The following is a 12,917-nucleotide window of genomic DNA, read 5'->3' on the forward strand; positions in this document are numbered from 1 at the left end:
ATATTTAGATTACTTTTTTGTTGATTTGGCTGATGAAGAGAACACACAGTCTGGATATTGCAACGGTAGTGGTGAGAAGGATGCAAGGAATATTGATCGTGGGTATTGAACAGAGAAGGCAGTGTAAATAGGGCTTCTCAGTGAGCAGCAGTAGACCACCGTGGGTACTCGCAGAGGTCACGATGGAGAAAGGACATCAATGTAAAGCTGGTCATGGGGCCACATGCTTATAATCTCAGTACTTGGGAGGCTGAAATAGGATCATAGGTTCAAGGACAGCCTCAGCAAGTAGTGAGACTCTCATCAGCCTAGCAAGACCCTGTTTCAAAATAAAAGCTGAGAGAGAGAGAGAGAGAGAGAGAGAGAGAGAGAGAGAGAGAGAGAGAGAGCGCGAGAGAGCTAGGGTTGTAGCTCAGAGGTAGAATGCCTCTGAGTTCAGTCTCCAGTACCATATAAATCCTTGGATTCAATCTCCAGTACCATATAAACAAACAAACAAACAAAGTCAGGTGTAATGGCACACATTTGTAGTCCCAGTACTTAGGAGGCTGAGACAGGAGGATCTGAGTTTGCGGCCAGCCTCAGCTACTTAGTGAGGCCCTCTACATCTTAGTGGAGGTGTAGCTTGGAGATAGAATACTCCTGGGTTCAATCCCCAGCACTGTAAATTAATTAATTGATTAATTAATTAATTATTGTAAGAGGAAGCTTTTTATGTAAAGTGACTAGAGCTCATCTTAGTTTTCATAATGATAAGGAGAAAAAACTGGAAGTCTGTTTGAACTGGGATGGCACGGCTTGGAGAATAGAATTTATTTTTCTAATGTTTTAGAATAAGAAAGAGAAGTAGCCAGAAACAAGTAGTGTGCCATTGCCTGAGAAAGATAAGTGAATTCACAAAGGCGGTGCGGGAGGAGCAGGTCACTTACTGAGAATGGAACGAGAAGGCTTAGGGATAAAGCTGGGGTCAGCGAGCCCAGGTCAGCAAGCAAGCCCTGTGGCTATGCAGACAACGGTGTCTGGGCAGACGTGTTGTGCCTGCTGTGTCCAAGGGATGGCAACGAGGCAAGAGTGGCTGGAATCAAGCAAGCAAGGCAGAAAAATATAGGTTGTGGATCTTTGGCTAAGAAATTTGAGCTTTCTGGAGATGAAGTCAAGATGAGTAGGTAAGACCCATACATATAAGATTGTGCAGAAGAGATAGGTATGGGGGTTGGAGGTGTGTGGACAAGAACCTGCCCAGCACATGTGAGGCCCTGGGTTCAGTCGCCAGCAACACACACACACACACACACACACACACACACACACACACACACACACCACTAGCCATCAAGAAAATGATCAGAATGATTAAATAATAAAAATAGTGATGATAACAAATGCTGACAAGAATGCGGAGAACCTGGGTCAGTATACACATGAATGGGGGTGCAGCGCAGTGGTAGAGGCTTGACTAGCATGCCTGAGGCGAGAGTTCAATCCCCAATACCATAAAGGAAAAAAAAAGTTCAATTTATAGATCGCTGGATAAATACTACCTCTGAGATAATACATGTTTTCATCCAAGAAACCTATGATATCTTTTCATTTATTACATATTCACTATTATTTAAATATTATCCCCATAAAAATTCTTGGACAGTTTTGTTGGGTATATAATTAGAGACCTTGTGGTTTGGGTTACTATTAGAAATAAACTACATTTTTTTTTCTTTTTTTAATTATCCTCATCTTCTCTTTCTGTGACGGTTCCAAGGCTGCCCTTCATGAAACTTCTTTGTTGTAATAGTCTTTATTTTTAGGAGTGAATTTAGAGTCCCAGCAATATTGAATGCAACGTGCAGGAAGTTCTCATATACTCCCCGACCCCCATAGACTTCCCCACTGCCAACATCCAAAGCAAAGTGGAGCACTGATTACAGTGGCTGAGCCTGCATCCAATATTATTACCGCAAAGAGTCCATCGTTTGCATTAGGGTTTAACCTGGGTGTTGTGCATTATATGGGTTTGGAAAATTATACAATGGTATCCACATACCATTGATAGTATCATACAGGACAGTTTTGCTGTCCGAAAAATCCTGTGTGTACTGAATGTGGCTCAGTGGCATCCGTGGTAGTACCCTGGGCTCCATTCCTAGCATTGCAAAAGTTAATAAAATAAAATCCTCCCGTGCATGGTGGCACATGTGCTTGGGAGGTGGAGACAGGAAGATCACATAGGTTCGAAGCCAGCCTTGCTGGCTCAAGAGACCCTGTTTCCAAATAAAAAATATACAAATAGGTCTGGGAGTGTAGCCCGGAGGTAGAAGGGTTCCATTCCCGGTACCACCAAAATAAATAAATAAATAAATAAATAAATAAATAAATAAATAAATAAATATAAAATCCTCTGTTCTACATCTGTTCATCTCACGGGTACTCACTGGCCTTGTCTCTAACTTTTGTCTTTTCCATAATATTATATTATTGGAATCATACTGTATGTAACCTTTTTTAAACTGACTTTAGTCAGCAATATGAATTTTTAATTTTTTAATTTTTTTAGTTCTGGAAATTGAACCCAAGGCCCAAGGGCATTCTACCTCTGGGCTTTTCTCCCAGTCCTTTTTATTTTTTTATTTTGAAACAGTCTCACTAAGTCGCTGAGGGTCCTGCTGAGTTGCTTCACTGGCCTCAACCCTGTGCTCCTCTTATCTTCACCTCCCAAGTACTGGGATTATGAACACCACCATGCCCGGCTCACTTAATAATAAGAGTTTAAAGTTCTCTGTCTTCCATAGCTGAGAGCTCACTTCTTTTTGGTGCTGAATAATATTCTGTTGTCTGGCTGTACCACAGTTTATCCACTCACCTAAAGAAGAACAACTTGGTTCAAGCTTGGCAATTGTGATAAAGGTGCTCTGCGGGTTCTGTGTGGATATGTTTTCACCTGTTCAGTAAATACAGATGAACGTGATTGTTGGACCTTGTGTCAGATTTTGTTAAATTTGGTTAGAAACCACTAAACTGTTTTCCCGAGTGGTGGTACCAGCAACGAACGAGAGTTCCTGTTGCTCCATATCCTCACCTGCATTCAGTGCTGTAAATGTTCTGGATTTGGGCCATTCTGATTGGCTTTAGTTCACAGTTCTCCCATCACCTGTGATGCTGAGCATCTTTTCATGTGCTTATTTGCCATCTTTCTATCTTTAATGAAGCGGATGTTCAGATCTTTTGTCAGGTTTTGTTTTGTTTTGTTTTTGTTTTCTTGAGGTACCAGAGATGGAACCCAGGGGCATTGTACCTCCAAGCTACACCCCCAGCCCTGTTTTTCAGTCTTTTTATTTTTTGAAACAGGTTCTCACTGAGATGCAAAGGGCCTCACTAAGTAGATGAGGCTGTCTGCAAACCGAGATCTCCCAGTCTCCACCTCCCAAATGCTGGGATTACAAGCGTGTGCTAACCATGCCTGGCTTGCCAGTTTTTTAATTGACTTTTTAATTTTATCACTATTGAGTTTTAAGAGTTTTTTGCATATTCTAGATAACAACCTCCTATCAGATATGTCATTTGCAAATATTTTCTCCCAGTCTATGACTTTGCTTTTTCTACTTTTGACAAGTGTCTTTGTAAAACAGTTTTTTATTTTTATAATGAGGTCTAGTTTACCAGTTATTTCTTTCATGAATCATTATGCCTTTGTGTTGTATCTTAAAAAGTTATTGCAAAAAATATGATCTAGATTTTCTTTAATCTAATCATCCAGGAGATTTTGTGTTCTACATTTAGGCCTGTGGTCCATTTTAATTCATTTTTTGTAATGGATGTAAGATCTGTGTCTACATTTCTTTTTCTTATTTTTCATTTGGATATCTACTTGTTTCAACACCATTTGTTGCAGCAAAGAAACTTATTGCTTTACTTCTTTGTCAAGGATTAATTGGCTAAACATGTGTTGGTTTTTGTCTGGGCTCACTTTTTCCACTGATCTATTAGTTTATTCTTTCACTTAGCACTGAACTATCTTGATTATTATAACTTTATAGCAAGTTTTGGAATCAGGTTTAGTTAGCCCTTCAATTCTGTCCTTTCCCTTTAATATGTTGGCTTTCAGAGTCTCTTTTCTCTCCATATAAACTTTAGAACTCAGCCCTATTTTTTTTATTCTTTATTTTGAAACGGTCTCACCGAGTTGCAAAGGGCCTCACTACGTAGCTGAGGCTGTCCTCGAACAGTGCGTGATCTTCATGTCTCAGCCTCCCAAATGCTGGGATTACAAGCGTGCACCACCAGGCCGGCTTATTTTTATTTTAACAATCTATATATCTCCTTGCTTTTTATATTACTTCCCTAATTAGGGCCGGTAATATAAGGGCAAATATTAATAATAGTTGAATTCTTACTTTGTTCCTGACTTTAATTAAATATAATGTTTTCCCATTAGAAAACTAATATAAATGAAGATTATTTTAGAGAAACATAGAAGCAACTATTTCTCACATATTCTCAAAGCCACAATAAATTTTGGGAGCAGTATTAAGATAAAAATAATCACAAGGTGTATATTACTATACTCAAAATTCCAAGCCAGCGTGGTGGCACACACTTCTAATCCCAGTACTTGTTTTGTTTCGTTGCGGCACTGGGGATGGAACCCTAGAGCATTCTACCTCCAAGTTACACCCCCAGCTCTACTTTTTATTCTTTATTTTGAAACAGGGTCTCACTGAGTTGCAAAGGGCTTCACTAAGTAGCTGAGGCTGTCCATGAATTGCGATCCTCTTGTGTCAGCCTCCCAAATGCTGGGATTACAAGCTTATGCCACCACACCCAGCCCAAACAGTTTTTATAAAGATTATTCTTTCATCTTTGCTTTAACCAATAGTCTTCCTGGCCCGACTATGTGTAAATTTGCCCATTAACTCCATACAGTCTTTGGATGAGGGTTTACTTATCTTATACCCTGCTTGACCAAAAGCCTTCTTCCTATAGGTGTAGGTTTGGGCACGCCCCTGTCTCTGGTATCTGCCTTCTTTGAAGAAGGCCTGTATCTTCTTCCTGGTCCTTGGGGAGTTTTAGCCTGTGTGCTAGAAGTGTTTTGTTTTGGGGGGTTTGTTTGTTTGTTTTGTTTGTTTGTTTGTTTGTTTTGCAGGTCTGGGGATTGAACCCAGGGGCATTCAACCTCCGAGCAGTTCCCCTTCCCTATTTTTTCATTCTTTATTTGAAACAGGGTCTCACTAAGTTGCAGAGGGCCTCACTAAGTAGCTGAGGCTGTCATTAACAGCGATCCTCCAGTCTCAGCCTCCTGAATACTGGGATTACAAGCCTGGGCCACCACCTAGAAGTTATTTATTATGTAAACTTCTTTTAAAAATATGAAGGCCGCTGGGGGCGTTGTGGCACTTGCTTGTAATCCCTGCACTTGGGAGGCTGAGACAGGAGGATCGCACAGGTTCGAAGCCAACCTCAGCTACATAGTAAGGCTCTCAGCAACTTAGCGAGACCCTGTTTCCAAATAAAATATAAAATAGGTCTGGGAGTGTAACCCGGAGGTAAAAGGCCTCTGGGTTCCATCCCCAGTACCAACAAAAAAAAAAAAAAAAAAAAATGAAGGCCCTGGGCTACACTTTTTTGTGTTCTTGCTAATCACTTTTGGTGCCAGGAACTCCGTAGGCTTCCTTCCCTGCCTGAGTGCCTGCCCAACACCTGAGCTCTGACTACTATCTGTATTTTGGAAATTAATTCCAAAGCCATTTTCCAATACCAGTACAACATCTAATTTAAAAAAAGTAGTAAAATGATAGCTGGCACATCTGGAGCTTGTCAGAAGGAACTGATTACTCTAGTATCTATGTCTTTCAGTAAAACAGCTAATTAAGGCTCAGGTGGTTGTGCCAGTTTTATGTCTAACTGCAAAAGAGTATTAAAATGAGCATTAGTAGCCATGTGCAGTGGTGCAGGCCAGTAATCCCAGTATTTGTGAGGCTGAGACAGAAGGATCACAGGTTCGAGGACAGCCTCAACATTATAGTAAGACTCTCAGCAACCTAGCAAGGCCTTGCTTTAAAACAAAAAACTAAAAAGGGCTGGGAGTGTAGCTTAGAGGTAAAATATTCATGGATTCAATCCTTAGTAAAGCAACAACAAAAAGGGCATTCGTATAAAGTGAAAGTTTTTGTTTCCCCTGACCAGAAAAACAAAAGTAAAAGTAACTGCCAATCAGTGTAGGTTCTATGAATGATTCAAGGCTGTAGTTTACCAAACATCCATTTTATTTTCATTTTCCAAGTGGCCATTAGGATGTGCTTTTAAACATTTTTCTCCCCGAGAGCTAACCTTAGTGGATGTGAAGAGCATTTTAAGCTTTCATGAGATTTACAAAATGAACACAACTGTCCTTACACTCCTCTTTGCTGGATTGCTTATCCCACTGCTCAGGCTGGCTCATTAGTGTCTTAACAGATGTGTTGCTTCCATTTTCTGGGGACTCCACAGCCAAAGCACATTTAGCTCTCATTATTTTTAGAGCCTATGAAATTTGTGCCATGGTGGGCTTCTATTTCTGGAAGGCCAGAAATTGGTAAATCTCCTTGGCAGTGTTTGAGTTTCACTCGGTCTTCTTAACCCACAGTTGGTTTAGTTATGATTTATAAAACTTATATATTTTGGACATTAATGTTTCAGGGGAAAACAAGGCACTATAGGTTCCATTTTTGCCAATAATGTCTTTGTGACTTTAGCTAAACCATTTCCATTTGTATTATAGAGGGGCTGGTAAAGAACCTGCAAATGTAGTAGTTTCTTCCCTTTCAAACATGTAATTATGACAACATTTTCATTTTTCTTTGTCACAGCCTTTGGGCTGTTATATTCAGGATTTTTAAAGGTTCATGGGACAGAAAAACTAAAAGTCAAATAGTGAGTTGATTGAGAATCTGTGCAGTTTAACAGTTCTCACCAGAAAAAAGCAGCTCTGTCTGGGAGCCCCAGGAGAGGTGGCGAGGAATCTTGTTGGAAGGAAGAACGTTCCCTTAGAGCGGTGGGAGGATGGAAGGTCGGGGACCAGAGGGACCACATCAGAGCACACAAGACACCTGGACCACGGCTAGAGCAGGCTCCACTCCACAAAGAAAACCAGCAGAAGGGAGAAAGGCTGCTGGGCAGGCAAGAGCGACACGTGCCCACTGCAGGAGGACTCGAGATTTAGAGAGGAAGTTCCGGGCCGAAGTCATACCGGCTAGAGTCCCCAGATTGCATGCAAACCCTGGTTTTACACCACTGGCTCTCTCGTTGCCAGCTGCACCCCCACTCTTCGTTAGTAAGTCTCAGCATCATGAGAATAAAGGCATGATTTGTGAAAAGGCTTTCCCATTGAACACACTTACTTCTAGGAAAAGAAAGAATGAAGTGAAAACTCATAAACTTTTCAAGTAACAGAAAACTATTTTCTCTTTCTAGGATGAACCAGCTAGAGGTTCACATTAAAGTGTTGTTTGTATATAAGATATTTAATTATTTCTTTGAAATATGTAATATAAACGTGTATAAAGTGACCAGGCATGATAGTGCGTGCCTGTAATACTATTTGGGAGGTAGAGGCATGAAGATCACAAGTTCAAGGCCCACATGGGCAACTTAGCCAGATCCTGTCTCAAAACTATAAAAAATAATAAATATTGGCTGTGGATATAGCTCAGTGGTGAAGCACTTGCCTAACATGCATGAGGCCCTGTGTTCAATCCTTAGTACTCTTAAAAAAAAAACAAAAATGTATATAGCCCGGCATAGTGGTGCACGCTTGTAATCCCAATACCTGGGAGGCTGAGACAGGAGGATTGAAGGTTTATGGCCAACCTCAGCTACTTAGTGAGGCCCTCTGCAACTTGATGAGACTCTCTTTCAAAATAAAAAAATAAAAAATAGGACTGGGGGTGTAGTTCAATCCCCAGTACCACAAAAAAAGTATATAAAATGTTTAGCTTATTGTGTTTAGTTTTAGATTTTAGAGCATAATATTTTTAATATACTAAAAGCTTGGCATGGTAGTGCATGCTTATAATTCTAGTACTTGGAGGCTCACACAGGAGGATTGCAGGTTTGTGGCCAGCCTCGTCAACTTGTGAAGCCCTCTACAATTTAGTGAGATCTTGTTTCAAAATAAAGAAATGGAGCCGGGGGTATAGGTCAGAGGTAGAATGCCCTGGGTTTCATCCCTAGTATATATGTATGTATGTATATATGTATGTATGTATATTTCTCTCTCTCTCTCTCTCTCTCTCTCTCTCTCTCTCTCTCTCTCTCTCTCACACACACACACACACACACACACACACACACACCACACCACACACGAAAAAAGCCAATGTTTTGCATTAGAGTCAAATTGTTTCTTGTAGCCTCATAGATTCACTTGTTGGCTTTATCATTTTTGAATCCTATATGCAAAAAATATATCCTCTATCATTTTGGAGTCCTACATTCAAACTTCAGTAGGCAGCTAGGCATGGTGGTGCATGCTTATAATCCCAGCATTTGGGAGATTGAGACAGGAGGATGGCAGTTTGTGGACAACGTCACCTACTACTTAGTGACCCTCTGCAACTCAGTGAGACCCTGTTTCAAATAGGGCTGGGAGTGTAGCTTGGAGTTAGAATGTCCCTGGATTCCATCCCAGTACTGCAAAAAAAAAAAAAAAAACCCAACAACAACAACAAACAAACAAACAAACAAAAAAAACTTCGATAGGTATTCTAATGGGAGTATGATTTCAACAATTCGGTTACTATTATTTGCAAATAGACAAATAGACAAAATTTTCCTTTTGAACATTTAGAAGAAAAAGCTTTTAAACCTATGGAATTATTCCTACTAATGGTTCTCTAAGTTCTTACTCTTTATTGTTAATGACAGGTTTTTTTTATTACAGCATCATATATGACTTTACCCTGATTCTTTTGTAAACATATAGCTTATATTTAGGGGAATGGAACTTTAGAGTAGATGTTAATAAAATTAAGGGCCACCAAAGGCTCATCTGTTAATATAATTATTGCTATCTCAACCAATATCATTTTTTGATTTTTTTTTACTGAAAAAAATTTAAAAGCTCTGAAAAAGTATAATAATCCCTTGAATGATTTTTTTTCCCTTCAAATCTCTGAGTACTCTAGTAATGACTGTTTGGGTTAAAACATACAACTTTAGCTGGGCATGGTGGTGCATGCCTGTAATCCCCATGCTTGGGAGGCTGAGACAGGAAGATCACGTAGGTTCGAAGCCAGCCTCAGCTACTTAGAGAGACCCTGTTTCCAAATAAAATGTAAAATAGGTCTGGGAGTATAGCCCAGAGGTAGAAAGCTCCTGGGTTCCACCCCAAGTACCACCAAAAAAAAAAAAAAAAAAGCATACAACTTTGTAACATAAGTCTATCGGGTGAATTTTAAGCAACCAAGAGATTATACTTATTTGTTAGTGGTATTTTCAACCACTTCTGTTTTCCTAAGATTTTTGCAGCTGTTGTCAAGGGATGCACCTGTGTTCTCCGAGAACTGATTTTTTCCGCATGGTTTGTTTTTGTCTTTTTCCTTTCCTTTGCCACCTAGATGCTATGCCAGCGCCCATCACCCTCACCTGCGGTCAGCACAGGCCTTTGCCTGTGGTGGTATTTAGCGTTTGTCAATCAAGAGGAGAGAAGTAGCATGTGCTTTCCCCTAAAATAACCAGCACAACATTCCTGTCTTTCCAACTGATGGATGATCTAGGATGTTTTCTCTAGAAGACAGAGCTTTGCCTAACACATGCCGATTGTGGGAGAATTGTAAAATCTCTCTTCTTCTCCCTGTTATAATAACGCCTTGTTCTAACATTTCCAGAGATGGTTCTTCTGTCTCTGCTCACTGACAGATTCGTGCATTCACATCCCATCTCCACCAGCACATGTTCTTACTGAGCAGTATTCAGTGGTTGACAGGTTGTACCTTTCTTTGATTTTCATTTATTCTTTTTTTTTTTTTAGTGGCCTAAAACCACAAAAGTCTTGAAGCAGTAATTCTGAATGCAGTGAAAAGTTAAAGGGTTTTGAAAACGCGAAACTCTTAAAATCAAGAAAATAATAGCACTGGTAAACCTAGGAATAATTGAAAATGCATGCAGCGGATGCTTTGTGAATTCTCCCTAACTCTCCCACTGGGATACAAAGAAAATTGCCTTTAAAAAAAATCCCGTGACACTGTCTTTTGTAATTAGAGCTATTAAGTTGAAATGATAAATAACCATTCAATGGCATACTATAAAAGAAAATTGCCCTTTGCACTGATTTCTTCTGAATGGCAAGAGATCTAAGGGCATTGAGAATAGGAAGTTGCACCCCTTTAGCCCTGAAGATTGTTTAAAACTAGGGAAATTTGAGAGCAAGTCAAGATGGTTTTCTCTTTTATCCTTCAGTATGGACATCTCCATGAAGTTAGTAGCTGAAACAGATTTGCCAAGGAGGTAAATGATTATAGCCATAATAGGGCTTGCCAGAAAGACAGGGTTTGTTCATTTGTCTTTGTTTGTTTGTTTGTTTGTTTGTTTGTTTTGGTACTGGGGACTGAGCCCAGGGGCATTCTGCCTTCCAGCTATACCCCTAGCCCTTTTTATTTTTTATTTGGAAACGATCTTGGTAAGTTGCTCAGACCTGTGATCCTCCTGTCGCAGTTTCCAAGTACTAGGATTACAGGTGTGTGCCACCACACCTGACTTAGAATGTCAGGTTTTGGAGGTCTGATTTTCAAAACTGTGCTCCAGGGCACCTCAGTGAATCTGTGTGACATTTATAACACTCAACAGACAAAGGTAATTAAGTCACTGTAAGTGCGAGCTTGTTCTCATTGTAGAGCATTAGATAATGGAAGGAGAACCTGACACTGATAGTCCCTGTCCCTGGGAGGTGCTAACACACACAGAGCGGGCTCTTTTTTGGCCTTGTGAGCTCCAGGACAGTGGTTTTGTACTATTCAGATTCCCACTTGTTATTGTCTGTGTTTTATACACAGAGGTAAACCTGAAATTTTTTTCTGAGGTTTGGAGCAGAGGTGGGTAGCAGGCGGGGGGGTGAGAGTCAAGTTTTCTAGTTGCAAGTTAAGAAATGGCTCCCAGCACCATGGCTCCTGGGAGCGTGTTTTCTGTGAGCCAGCAAGATGGCTATAATGAGAGTACCCTGTGCATGAATTCAATATTAGTGCTGCACCCAAGGTCAAATGAAAGTTAATGACCATTTGTACACCAGAGATCTGAAACCCACATTTTATTTCTTTCTCATAATGACAAAAAGGGAGAGTAATTTATATTTAAATTGATTTAAGTTTCAAAGCATAAACACTGAGGTCTCCCTGGTATTTTTGTGTGTGTGTGTGTGTGTGTGTGTGTGTGTGTGTGTGTGTGTGTGTCAGTTTAACTTCCTGACAGGGCTCAACTTTCATAGAAAATTAAGTCCCATCCCACTCTCGTTCCCACTGTGGGCAGCATTGTGTGTTGTGTGGAGCGAACCTGTCCTCACCCTGCTGGGTTAGTGACACCAAGTCAGAAGCCAGCAAGCAATCAGGGCCGCTTGCTTTAATGATTTAGGTTTTGCATTTGTTGGGCTAATTAGCTGATTGAGGCAACTAATGGGTGTCTTTAATACACTGTTGACTGGGCAGCCTCTCCCTGAAGCCTGCCAGCTCCTTTGTTCTGGCCCTCTGGGGAGCAGGAGCTGCTTCCTGGATGAACACATAATGTATGGCACCCGGCACTGGAGGCCGTTGTGCTAATTACCAGGTGCCCCAACAGGACGGGCATCCACTTAAAACCCAGTAACTGGCCGCCTCTGAGCATCGAAATAAAGGGCTACATTTGGGGGTGAGGAGTAAAGGTGGTGGGAGAAATCCCATAATTTCCATAATTCACTTGCAGAACTTCAAATTCTGTGATTGCTTCTCTTTATGTCCCTGAAGTACGAAGTAAGAGTGATCTGTAGGTGTTGTAAAATATTAAATATTAAAATATTTAAGGGCGTTGATCATGTATTTAAAAGGAAGACTGCATTAATGGCTAAAATCATCTCTCTTAGGTACTAAAATATTCCTTAAGAAGAATTCTTGTCATATTCTGCATTTATAAAGTTATGAAATATTGCGGTCTGGTAAACACAGTGTGCTACCGCAATCTAGCAGTCCTGGACATAAAGGCAGAAAATCTGACTCCTACCCTGGCTGTGCTACCCATGATCAGTCACCCTCAGCCTCAGTCCCCACCCCCACTATTTTTTTAAATAAAAGGAAGAGATTCTTGGACCATGCCAGGCCCAGAAGTCATGTACTAGGCACCAAGTGCAAGAACGTTCATGTGTCTCAGTCACACATTGCTGTCTCCTCCATAAGAACATAGAAGTAACAGCTGAAGATGATTTGAGGAGGGGGTGCTGGGGATTGAACTCAGGAACATGGTACCTTCAAGCTATACCCCCAGCTCTATTTCAGTTTTTATTTGGAAACGGTCTCACTAAGTTGCCAAGGGCCTTGCTTATAATAAGTGGCTAGGGCTTACGGCAAACCTGTGATTCTCCGGTCTCAGCCTCCCAAGGACTGGGATTACAGGCATATGCCCCCACACCTGGCTTACTGCAATTTCCTTTCTAAGCTTTTTTCATTTCATATCCTTTTTTTCTCAGAGAAAATCTACAAAACATCCCTTCCCCGGGGGTAGGTAGGGAACGTTTTCTGCTGTTGTTTGTATTGACAAGTAAGAGCCATCAGGGAAATCTTCATCCTGGCCATATGACCTAGCTTCTGTCCATCATTCGTCACATCACAAGTCTAATTGTGTAAATAGCCATGAAAATGGAGCTGTTCTCAGTAACACTGAAAATGACACAAGCCCAGAGCGCGTGACCGAAGTAAATGATGCTCCAT

At 40.7% G+C, this 12,917-nt stretch overlaps 1 protein-coding gene across 2 annotated transcripts in view; it reads left to right on the forward strand.

Annotated features, from left to right (window-relative positions):
* Positions 1-12,917, forward strand: part of RAPGEF5 (Rap guanine nucleotide exchange factor 5) — a gene marked incomplete at both ends in the record, with an annotated part of 259,218 nt that overhangs the window by 86,010 nt on the left and 160,291 nt on the right. The gene's annotated exons all lie outside the window — the stretch shown is intronic.

The sequence above is a fragment of the Muscardinus avellanarius genome, assembly GCF_963383645.1.
Source record: "Muscardinus avellanarius genome assembly, chromosome: 9".
NCBI classification, from domain to species: Eukaryota; Metazoa; Chordata; class Mammalia; order Rodentia; family Gliridae; genus Muscardinus; species Muscardinus avellanarius.